Genomic DNA, 13,474 nt, shown 5'->3' with positions numbered 1-13,474 from the left:
TCCTCATAAAAAAATGTAATAAATCTCATTGCAGTGACTCTGTCAAGCAGGTTGACAGGCTGAACACACATATATAATGCAGTTTCTGAAAAATAATCCATCTGATGCCAGGTCACATGAACGAGCCATGAGCACTGATCAGCAATGTCTGAATATTTAGAGTAGAAAAAAACAAGATTTGCCTTAAAAGTTACCGTGCTTTGTGACAAATACATTTATGAAGCCTGTAGACAATCAAATATTGTCAGTGCTGTACAAACACCTAATTTGATAGACCAAGTACATGAGCCAATATACGTTAAAAATAGCTCTCTATTGTTTTGCTTTAGATCCAACATCTATCATAGCCTGTAATGAAACTGTGAGAACCTGGTATGTCACTTCCTTTATTCCAGCAGCAATCATAAAATATCTCACGTCAAGTATGTTCAGAGTCCTTTGTGGGTTTCATTTCATTATTTGGCTGAATATAGTCCTGCAGCACAAGTAATGTTCAGTTACCTGGGGTCATTTTGATTCATAGTTGTTCTGCAGATCTGTCATTTATAAATACAAGGGGTCCTTGTATACTCAATCATAAATAGTTCATTATAGCTTCAATGACTTCACACTTGCTAAAGTCAATAAAATATATGAGATATTGTCTTAGAAAAATGCACAGCTTTCAAAAAATTAAACGTATTTGTATCATCTTTTTAAACGTTCAAGTGTGCCCTCCGTTCTTGAATTAAATAGACTTCTGATAGAGGTTTTAGAAAATTTTAAAAGCCATTGTATGAAAAGCTGTGAAAATTCTTACTTCAAATTTGTTTGTGCACTAGTTCTCCAGATTTGCCTTTAGCTGAAAAAAGCAATGATTCTAAATCATAGTCTATTGAATAATGTTTGGATAGTTCAATTCAAACAGCAGACACAAAAGACAATGAAATTAAGGTCATAAGGATACACCTATGGTTTTATATATTTTTGGAAACCCATTACCCTAAAATACACAATGGACTAGATTTTCAAAACAATGTGTGTTGTTTGCACATATACAAAGCTGAAATTTTGAATACAAGTGTCTGCATAAGCAGCTATGCCAACATTTTTAAATGGAATACATATACAAATCTGTGGGACTTGCCCTGCATTGGCTGGCAAGGGACTAAATGGGTACAGACAATAGCCTACTATCTTAACCCTCCAGCTGAGGAGTAAAGAACATTGGCAGAGCAAGGTGTGCATGATTACTCATGGCTATTACTAAGCTTTATGTGCTCTATGGACAAATAAGATAGAGGGCTAATAGTCTGGTATCTTCCATGATGACGACATTTAAGAAAGGAAGACTCTCAGTTCAAGTATATCAGATGGTTGCTAAGGAGAATAGTGAGGGGAAGAAGAAAGGAATCCTCTTCCTATGGCTATGGAGTGGCAATGGAGCCTCTCTGTTTAGGTTACTCCAGTCAAATAACATTTTATATAGCTATAGCGCCTCCCTCAGCATAGGAGGACCCAGAAGGTCTACCTAATAGCAGTTCCTCTGACCCTTCACTGTCCTTTTTTTTCTGGCACTGAAATAGCCCAGCCAACACTACTTGCTTTACAAATAAGAAAGAATCTCCATTTTAAAACAGAATAACATTTAAGTGGAAAAGTGTATGAACAGGCTTATTTATTTGTAGACCAGAAATAAGCCATAGACACGCTTTCTCCAAGGTATCTTAAAACACGTACTCCTTCAGACTTAGTACAATCCCCTAAACAGTGTCATTTTTTAATAAAGCACAACACTTTTGTTTTATACTCATCCCTACCTCTGGTTGAAAGCATAAACCTTTCACATGGCTCAGATTGTATTCATGACAGAGTGTTGATAATCGCCTATTCCCTCTCCTCACAGATTTATGTTTAACAACAAATTTTTAAAAGAATGAAAGATAAAAAAAAATCTGTCACTTCAAAGGGCAGTTTATTGCTTTCATAGACGATAATCATGTTAAAGGACTATGGTCATTCACCATTATAAATTGCCCACCCAGTAAATAATATTTCAGTTGTTTGTAAGGGACATTTTATAGAAACTCATTCCTTCTACAATAGCACAGTTTTGTTCTCTTGATAACAACTGCTTTGTTGCTAAATAAAACAAGTTACAGATCATCTTCAAATACCAGGCTTAATATTGCACCAATACATATGTCCAAAGCCTCTGTTTGAATGAGAAATGATAAATTAAACTCTAGGCTCCTAAGTACCATTTCTGAGCATAATTTTTGTTCCATGACTGAAAAAGTCTTGTCACAGCTCGTTCTGTTGTATTTTATTTGGTTTATTTTTTTCTTAATGTGTCTGTCAGAGCAGAGGGAATGTGGGTATAAAGTGGAACACATTTTCTGTAATATCTTGTGATTCATAAGAGAGACCTCATCTGTTCTTTTTTCTCTGGGGGTGGTCAGTCATAGATAGCTATGATTTTTGCCAGACCATGGCCTACCACAATTTATATACTGAGTTTCTTGCAGTCCAAATTATATTTTCCTAGATGTGCAGTTTGCCATTGGCTGTATTGAGTTAACAGCCAGATGCTCAATATGCTCTTGCCAGGTTTTACATAAGGTGATAATGACAACTAGTGAGCTGTTGCATAAACTTCAGCACTTACTAAAATAGTATACACGAGCCCTTGCTAAGTTCCTGGGAGTTCAGATGGAATTATTTTTAAATGCTATAAGCTGGGTGGAGTGAAGAATGCTGTTAGAAATTTTATTATGAGAAAATCATCATGATTTTCTGGTACAGTGCAAAATCTTTGGTTATTGTGGGGCTAGCAGCAGCCTCTGTATTAAGCAACTATTATTTGTTCTTAGCTAAAATTTCAAATTTGGTTGTCTGACAAGAAAATGTGGTTGTCCCATTTTCATGCTGTGGGCTCATTGTCTCATGTACATTGAAATGAAATATTGTTGCTGCTAAGTCTGTCCAAAGACATCTCTCTATTCTAGTTTGGACCATTTTGCCATAGATTATTTTTTTACTCTATTGTTCTTAGACCGTCTGACTCTCCCTTGGTGTTAAATATTTAGTTTTGTCCGCACATTAACCTGAATTTAAATGTATCTGCTGCAACCAGTCTGAGAATATGGGTCAGAACTGAGATTATTTATTTCAAATGCAATTAAAAATTCTAGTACCTAAAGTATCATTGTGGAAAATATCCATCTGGTTTGAACCCTAATTCTAATTATATAGAATAGCACTGATCTAGAGTATCTGGTTGTGCTGCCTGCTAGGAATGTGTTTTCTTCCCCTTGAAGCCAGTGAATTGCCTGATGGGGCTGGAAAGTATCAAACTTTGTTCTTTAGGTCCAAGGTAATTTATTACTGCCAAACAAAACGTACAGGAGTTAAAATGATATACCTAGAGACATTATTCAGGCTCTCTGTCTCTCTGTTTCTCTCTCTCATATGCACACACATACACACACACTCTGGACAATCCTTATCTACTTGCACAGACAAATACCCCCACCTCCAGCCTCAGCATAAATAAGCTTTCCACTCAAACTTCAGACTAGCTACACTCGCCCAGAGCACCAGTGTAACCAATGCTACTAGGGTCAGACACTGGCTTCCCAAAGGTGAACCTTTTCCTCCAGCTCCACCAATCAGTAATCACATATGAACGTGAGCCTCCTCACTCTTAGAGAAATCAGTCCAATTGTGCTGCTGCAGCAGCAGGGACTGAACCTCCCTGAAAAGCAAATTTTCACACACGGAGGTAAAAGTCCAGGAGAACTGCTTGTTTAAGTAATGCGGAGTGCCTGTTGTCATAGATGCCTCAGGAAACATCTATGTGGCCCAGACAGAAAATTTCCTAATCCTCTCTCTCTCTCTCTCTCTCTCTCTCTTAGAAAGTCAGTGCTTTAATGATTTCTTCAGCTTCTCCTGTGATTATGAGTTACATGGATCCAATTAGGAAACAGTGTAATGTATGTAGCTACCCTATGTAATTGTTGAGGCTGAGAAAGTTGTTAATTTTATGGAGATATTTGGTGAGTGTGCATTACCTTGTTTACATAATGACAGCAAGTATTATGGGTGGGAAATGCTGTTTTGTCCTAAAAGACTTTTTGAGATTTTAATATGTTCCTGTCCTACATTGGGACAATCCCAAGACCTTTCGAATTTTTAAAAAAAACAAAGCAGAGCAAGTGAGAGGAACTGTTTACGTCCCTGTGGTGAGAACACACATGCGGGATGTGAGAAACCCTGATTCAAGACCCTTTGCCAGTGAATAGTTATTTATAAAAAGTCAAACTTTAACTGAAGAGACCTACCTCAGAATAGCCAATATCCTGGTGGGTGGTCAGGATACTCCTCTGGTGAGTCTCAACAGGGTATCAGGGGGATGTTTTAGGGTCTCTCTCTCTCTCTCTCTCTCTCTCTCTCAATCTCAATCTGAGCAGAAATTCCATCCTGGACCTGAAGGTTTCATCAAGCTTGGTACGTTCCTGTGAAAAGGTTTGGTTCCAACAATAAACATTTTTTTTTAACAATTCCCGACCAGCTCTAGTCCTGATCAGCAGGCAGCAGTCTGACAAGGGACAAGCTTTAGGAACACAGAAATGTCTATGGTGCTGGTTAGCCCTGGTCTCTCATTGGCTTAGTGTTCAGATAACTCTGGCCACTCCTTGATGTCTTGCTTCTGCACTGTCCTGGATTGTGGTTGGGTTGCTAGTCCTGCCCAGGTAGTTGCTTGTCCTGAGCTGGAAGGAGACTCTAGCTGCTTCCTTCCATCAGCTGGAAGAATGTGCTGACTGGACTGCTGGCTCTGGCTGCTCTTTGTCTCTTGCTCTTCTGCTGAGGGGGCTCTGGCTGCCTCTTATTTCAAGCTTACTGCTGGCAGACTCTGCAACTAGAGAGGTAAATGGCTAGTACATAGCCCAGCATTGCTCTAGACGTAGGTCCATTCTATGGCCATGGATAGATTGCTCTAGGCTATGAGTCTTCCTGGCTGGGTCTCTAAAATTAGGAGCTATAGAACTCTCTCTAACCCTGGATATCACACTTAGGGTACGTCTACACTACGAGATTAATTCGAATTTAGATAATTCGAATTTGGGAAACAGATTGTATAAATTCGATTGTGCGCGGCCACACTAAGCACATTAATTCGGTTTTTAACCACATTAATTCGGTGGTGTGCGGCCACACTACCCCATTAATTTTAACCACATTAATTCGATGGTGTGCGGCCACACTACCCCTAATTCGAATTTACAAAATCGATTTTGGTGCTACTCCGCTCGTCGGGGTGGAGTACAGAAATCGATTTTAAGCGCCCTTTAATTCGAAGTAACTGGCTCCGTTGTGTGGACGGGTTAAGGATTAATTCGGATTAACGCAGCTAAATCCGAATGAAAGTCGTAGTGTAGACCAGGCCTTAGAGCAATTCTAACCACAGCAAAGCAACTTTGAGTGTCTCCTTAGCTATGAAAATCAGGAGATTTAATCTCCTAAACAGGACAGTGCTGAGAATAGGAGCCTATGGGCCCAATCAGGAAGCTTAACAAGTCTGTGCAACTGTTTTGTTTTTCTTTTCTGTGCCACTCCAGCTGTAAACATCTAAGAGTCAGCTGTTTGCCAAAGGCAGCTGCCATTTAGAAAGGCAGCATGTTACAGAGGAGACACCCGCTGTGCTTTCTGATGGTGACCTTATTTGCGCTCTTTAGTGTATTGTTGCACCTCTTCATCTAAATAAGAGGCAATCAACTATTACAGGGATGGGTGTCAGTGCAAACCCCAAAGATAGAAGTCATTCATATTCAAATTTGCTCTCAGTGTATGGGAATACTTCAGATTACATATGGTGAGGAAGGGATTGTAAAAAATACAAGAGACATCAGAGAAAGTGAAGAAGCAGTGAAGAGGTTTCCTGGGGGGGGGGGGGGAGAAAATAATTAAAAAAAAAAGAACCAAGTGAGATAGAGTATAAAGATTGAACAGCGGTTTTTAAAAATGTTCCATGTACCAAAATCAAACTTCCTAGCTGAAAGGTATTTCATGTAAAAAAAAACAAATAGAAGGAGTGCATACCTGAATTTCTAGCCAGTTTAGAACTTACCACTCCTTATCATTTTGGTAACCTTTTGTGAGATGCCCTCCCACAATGTGTTGTTATAGTGATAAGCAATCCTGAATTAGGAGAGGCTTTTCAGTACTTTTCATATAAAACTCAGACCCTGGAAGTAGCTATGAATACAGTTTTAGGGCTAGACTATGCCTTGTGGCACAGACCTGAACAAGGGGTGCTGCATTTTATGCCCCACTGCTGGAGTAGACATTGAAGGCACTGAGACATCGACACATCTGTCTGAGATATATTTCCTTCCCTGTTTTCTCTGTGCTCCCAGAGGTGAGCAATTTACTGCTTGCCTACACTGTAAATTCCAAACTGCTTCCTTGCTAGCTAGGCTGCTGTTGCCAATGAAATGAAAGGACTGGAACTAAAGCTTGACCCATTCCCACACATCCCTTCCCTCCTGCTCTGGGACTAATCAGGTGAGGAACCCCATGCACAATCTAGCCCTTAGAGTTTAAGTCCGGAAAGCAAAATTACAACTCAGGAGCAGAAAACATAATCATAGCATGTCCTCATCAATTACTTAGCTACATACATTATACTCCACCTCAGGGGGTGGGGGTGGGAGTTGGGTTTTGTTTGTTTGTTTTTTTGTTTCTGAGGCCAGGACTACATTATAAACATACATCAGTATAACTATGTCAGCCAGGGGTGTGAACAATTCACACCCCTGACTCATGCAGTTGGACGGACCTAACTCTGGGGTGTAGACAGCGCTATGTCAATGGGAGGTCTTCTCTCATCGACATAGCTACCACCTCTCGAGGAGGTCGATTAACTGCGCTGTTGGGAGAACCCCTCCCATAGGCATAATAGCTTCTTCACTGAAGTGCTACAGCAGCACTGCTGTGCCGCTGCAGAATTTTAAGTGTTGACCTCCCATTTCTTTAAATTGTTCCTGGAGGTACTTATCAGGATGGTCATTCTGAACTTCCTCGTCCTCCAGTTTCTTTTCCATATTATGAAATTTATCTTCCTGAGCAACATCTTCGTGTATGTCTTTAGGCCAATAAAAAGCAAAGTCATTTTCTTTTCCAGTGATTGCATTGTTATCAGTTTCAATTTTGTTGCCTTTTTTACCCTTTCTGAACCTTTGTCTTGCGACAGCTGGTCATAAAGATTCTTCATTAGCTCCCTTTAACCTCTGCTAGGTAGACTACAGATCCCAGTACCCTCTGTACAACACCTTTTCCACATACACACACACACGCACATATACACACTTCCTTTTCTCCTGTAATTTCATAGAAAGTCCCTTTGGTCTCTGCACAAAACTCTGGAAGGCATATGTCCTGGGTTCTGTGCTGTTTTTCATCAATTTTTTCTACTAAATCTCATCAAAATAAGTCAAATCTACTAATTCATAATTGGCATTTAAGAAATAACTTAGCTGGAGCTTTCTGAGTCGCAGAATGTGATGTAAGACCTATATATGATAACAGAACATTTGCCACATAATATTGCAGGGTTCTACCTTCACTTTTTTCATAATGCCCTTTTAAGTAACCGCACAAAGCATTAATTTTAATATATTTGATGCTTCGTGTTAAGCAACAAATCTACTATGCTTTTTCAGGAGTAACTTAAATTTCTCAGAAAGGAATTGTGGGCCTTATTAGAAATGGTCTTTTCTGGTTGAGGACAGAGGAAGTGAACACTGCTCACTTTCAAAGGGCTTAACATTGACTGCACTCCTCAAAGCTTTACTGAGGCAGTGTGCCTGCCACAGGAGCAATATCTCTGGGAGCTCCCACTGGGGTGAAGAGCTGGCATATCATCCCAAGGACTGTAGTTTAAAGCTATGATTCATCTCAAAGAGGTTAAGTTACTCACCCAAGGCCACAAAATAAATCAGTGTCCAAGTCAGGATTAGAACTCCAAGTTCCCCACTCTTGTTCTTATGCTCCTCCTGTTCCTCATTCAAGGTGAGAAGATGTAGCTATCAATAATAGACTCTCAAGTCTGCAATATATTGGATTGGTAACAAAGATACCTAGACCTTGCACTCTGTATTACAGAGTTTAAAGTGACAGTGCCAAAATCCTATTTCTAACTACATCTTAAAAACAGATTTGCAACTCAGCACAATATGGAAATAACACGACAAAGTTTACCTCTTACATGTCTCTTTTCCCTTTCTGAACATCCACTGGGCATTGGTCAGAGTTTGAAACAGCCTCCAAAATCACAGATGCCTCTCAGAGATGTGCCTTTTATGTGGCACTTCAGGTGGCCTGACCTCGTAGATGGGTTTTCCTACCATCAAAGAAACAAGCGAAGACAGAGATTTTGATGCTGGAGTTCAGAAGCTAACAGCATATTTTAGACCACAGAAAAACATTCCCTGTGAGAAACATGTGTTCAAGTCAGATAGCAGAACAACAGGGTAACTCTGCTGATTATTTGGACCCAATTTTGGCCCCTGCTATTTAAGCGTACCCTGGGATATTAGATTTTCAGAAAATTGAACATAAGGTGGTGCTTCCATCAAATCAAACTGGCACAAAATTTCTGAATTGTAATCCCAGTCTGTGATACCCATGCCTTTAGTGATAGTGATAACTGCAGTATACAAATGGAAACATTAATATACCAGCCTATGGTCAAGCAGTTTACTAAGGATCCAAGGCATTCAGGATTATTTTTAGCAAGACCACAATTGGAAGGGGCACCGGAGAAGGTATTCTGAAAACTAAAGACAAAAGGCTTAACGCTTCATGAAGAAACTGAAATATCAGAGATGGAATGTATAAACTGTGCCCTTTTAAAATATGATAGCAGAGCACTAAAGTGCAAGGCTGAAATGTTAGGAAATGTTAAACTGTTAATGGGTGAAAAGTGTGTATGATTCAACAAGAGAGCAAGTTATAAGTAGTTAAGAAGTGTGCCAAAGAAAAGGTAATCATAAATGGATTTCTGAATCCTGAAGAACATTTCAGCATATGTTTCAAATAGCTAGCTAAAATCCAAGTCCTACAATAGGTTGTGATCAAGGTTTTACTAGGTCTACAGCTATTACTATTCCAAAAACTGGGAAGCAAGTTTTGATAATGTAAGGAAATGCATACTTTGTGCCATTTATTGCTCTCCTGCATTGTTCAATCCCTTCTCTGACTTCCCATTGCCCTTTTTATCAAACTCAAACTTCTTGTTCTCTCATTCCAAATACTCTTCCAGTCTGCCTCAGGCTACATCTCTGCCATGTCTTATTGCATTCCCCTCAGTCCACTTTGCCTGTAAAGCCAGTCTCAAAGCCCTCCTCTTTTTTTTCCACCCACTCTAATCTCTATGCCTTTTTCCACACTGTCTGTTGTGCATGGAATACCCTCCTAAACCCTGTTCTCCAAGCCAACACCCTCTTTTCATTCAAAAAATGCCTCCCTCAATATTCTCTACAAAAAATGAGGTAAAGGATCTTAAAATATTTAACTTTAATGGGGTGATTTAAATGTGTACATACCATAAATGAATATTTATTACTGCACCTCTGGTCCTTCTCCTTGCTTTCTGCCACACTAGATAGCACTCTGATTCTGCCTGGGAAAGTGACATCAATTTTATATTACTACTATTAGCTTCCTCTTCCTTGGGATCTGCTTTAATTTCCACAGTTTGATGCAGGGGAGCATGTTGCACCTGTTGCAGCCTCTCCATCATCAGCATGGCTTGGCCTGAGATTGGACCCTCAATGCTGTTATCTATAATTCTCATTTTGAAGAAATTAATATTCTGAAAACATGCACTATCTAGACTGCCACATATTTTAGAAGGCATTTTGTCTTGCTGGTTTTAATATTTTAAAACAGCAAGTGTCAAAATAGAAAAAAATCACTTTAATCTTTACAATAAATCATACCATTAAAATATGTTTTTAATTGAAATAATCTACCCGTCAGCTTTATCAAAAAATCTCTTACCTCAGTTGCAAAGGAAGCTGGCAGCATACAATGATAAATTTGGCTCTGCTGTGAGCTGACTGGATACTTACAAATAAAGGCAAAATTGTGATTGTCATGAACTCTTCAGTAATTTTATCTCAGCCACACCAAAATCTGACTTAAGAAAGAAAAACTTTCTGGCACATTACCTTGAAACAGTAGGATTCTACTCACTGGAATTCTTTGTTCTACAGTACCTCATGCTTGAGTTGCTCCAGAAAGAAAGTTACCACATTCATTAATATTTCTGAAAGTGTGGGATCAGCTTAATGTGCATCATCATAATTTTAAACCTGTTGGTTACTCTTTTCTGCTAGGGAATTCAGTTGTTTTTTACCTCTGAGTCATATGCTATCATTTTTCAGGTACTTCCATCAGGTATCTGATGGACATGAAATATATTTGATCAACTATACAGCATTATAAAAGCGAAGGAGATACTGCCACAGTAGCAGTCTGAGAAGACATTGAAGCTGTCAGCCAAACTCAGCTTAAGTAAAATGCCTGCAAGGATTGAATGAGCTGGTAAAATTTCTCAACAGAGAAGACAAGAGAAACATTGAAGCAATGCTCCATAGCTATGTCCTACAGGTCACTAGAAGGATGTTCTCATAAATTCCCCGCTTTTTAATTTCAGGCTAAATTTGTAGGCAAAAGATACTGCTGAATTATAGTCTTACAGGGTTATGAAATACTATGTCCCCCCAGTACCACAATTTTACCAGCAAAAATAATTTACAAGAATAAATGATCATATGAAAATCCTACCAATATTGCTATGAATGTATTGTTACTCAATCTGAGCAGCTTCTGTATTTGATTATAACATTTTCAGAATATAATGTTATAATTATTGGACCAAATAGAGACCTACTCATTTAATTAGACGTGCTGTGCCAATTGTAAATATCATTTGCAAAGCACTCCCTCCAAACCACCACATTATTCAGTAGGCAAGAGGCCAATGTTAACCATCAAGTGCAGACTGAATGTCCGTTTATTAATGTTCCTATTGTCATGATGTCTGGAGTGGGGTGCCTACCTCACAGCAGACTGTCAGAAAACAGGGCAGACACCCCAAACTGGTGGTGTGTTCCATAATTAGATTTCACCAAGCCAGTAACAAATGTGAACTCCTGGATTGCTATACTAGTCTTACCATGGAGTCACAGACAGTCCTTTAGACTCTCCAGTCTATCTTGCCATCCAGACAAACTGGACTTTGTGATAAAATGTCACTCACCTCAAAAATCACACTACATTCAGATTGCTCCCAGTCCCAAGACACCAGTCACTTACCCCAGATTAGTTGGTATCCTAGATCTGACACCAAAAACAATTCTGGTAGCCAATTCTATAGTAAACTAACTAAATGTTTATTAGCTAAGAAAAGAAATGAGAGTTATTGAGAGGTTTAAAGAGGATAAAATATATGTACATGTTAGGCCTGGTCTAAACTAGGAGTTTATCTCGAATTTAGCAGCGTTAAACCAAATTAAACCTGCACCCGTCCACACAACGAAGCCCTTTACTTCGATATAAAGGGCTCTTAATATCGATATCTGTACTCCTCCCCGATGAGGGGAGTAGCGCTGAAATCGGTATTGCCATTTCGGATTAGGTTAGTGTGGCCGCAATTTGACGGTATTGGCCTCCGGGAGCTATCCCATAGTGCACCATTGTGACCTCTCTGGACAGCAATCTGAACTCGGATGCACTGGCCAGGTAGACAGGAAAAGCCCCGCGAACTTTTGAATTACATTTCCTGTTTGCCCAGCGTGCAGAGAACAGGTGACCATGCAAAGCTCATCAGCAAAGGTAACCATGTAGTCTGAGAATCGAAAAAGAGCACCAGCATGGACCTACGGGAGGTACTGGATCTGATCGCTATATGGGGAGAGGACAAGCCTATCAAAAAACAAAGGAGGCAAACGGTCACTCCGGGTCAGAGCCGCAGACATGCCGCTTCTACGCTGAGCTGCATGCAATTCTAGGGAGGGCCGCCACCACTATCCCACCTCTGACCGTGGATTCCGAGGCGGGGGTAACTCAGCCCTGCCTGAGGATTCTGCGGATGGGGAAGAGGAGGAGGAGGAGGATGATGACAAGCTTGCGGAGAGCACACAGCACTCCATTCTCCCCAACAGCCAGGATCTTTTTCTCAGCCTGACTGAAGCACCCTCCCAACAATGAGGCCATGGAAGGGACCTCCGGTGAGTATATCTTTGTAAATATAAAACATGGTTTAAAAGCAAGCGTTTTTAATGATTAATTTGCCTTGAGGACTTGGAATGCATTCGCGGCCAGTACACCTACTGGAAAAGTTTGCTAACGTGTCTGGGGATGGAGCGGAAATCCTCCAGGGACATCTCCATGAAGCTCTCCTGGAGGTACTCCAAAAGCCTTTGCAGAAGGTTTCTGGGCAGTGCAGCCTTATTCTGTCCTCCATGGTAGGACACTTGACCACGCCATGCTAGTAGCAAGTAATCTGGTATCATTGCATGACAAAACCTGGCAGCGTATGGTCCCGGTGTTTGCTGGCATTCAAGCAACATCCGTTCCTTATCTCGCTGTGTTATCCTCAGGAGAGTGATATCGTTCATGGTAACCGGTTTGAAATTCGGTAATTTAATTAAGGGGGCAGAGGTGGCCGTTCCTACTGGGCTGTTTGCCTGTGGCTGAAAAGAAATCCTTCCCTGCAGTTAGCCAAGTGGGGGGGGAAGGGGCGGGGGTCTTCCCTGATACCAGTCACGCGGTGGGGGGAGGGATAAAGTGATCATCTCAGAGAATTGGATGTTGGGGAGGTTAGTTTGGTTTCTGTTGCTGCACGTTAACAGGAAAACCGCAGCACTCAACGGGCTTTGCTTGGTATGTGGGAAAGGAGGGCGTTGCTTGTAGGAAAGCTGCAGAAGCCGAAAGACAATGGCTTACCATGGCTGCATGCAAGCCGAATTCTATTGCCCGGACCTGCGTCTGTGATCTCTAACACCAAAGCCTCAGGCACTCAATATTAAAAGATGCAAAATGCGACCTTGTACCGAAATCACATGTGCTATGTAATGTGAATAGTGTGGTTCACCGTGAAAGAGTATAAGCATTGTTCTGCAAAATGTATCTTTTTAAATACTTCTCTCCCTTTTTTCCCTCCCTCCCGTAGCTGCAATTTTTTCAAGCCTCCCTCCTCCGTCCCGAAGGCTATCTCAGATTAGGCATCGAAAAAAGAGGACGCGAGACAAAATGTTCTCGGAAATCATGGAATCCACCCGCAATGAAAGAGCTCATCTGAATGAGTGAAAGGACACGGTATCAAAGTACAGGAAAGATGCCAGTGAACGTGAAGACAGGAGGGACACTTGAGATGAGAGGTGGCAGGCTGCGACCCTGGGGCTGCTGCGTGATCAAACGGACA

Source organism: Terrapene carolina, unplaced genomic scaffold (assembly GCF_002925995.2).
Source record: "Terrapene carolina triunguis isolate 2854851 unplaced genomic scaffold, T_m_triunguis-2.0 Scaffold42, whole genome shotgun sequence".
NCBI lineage: Eukaryota > Metazoa > Chordata > Testudines > Emydidae > Terrapene > Terrapene triunguis.
The sequence above is the reverse complement of the archived record's forward strand: the minus strand, read 5'-3'. Positions refer to the sequence as shown.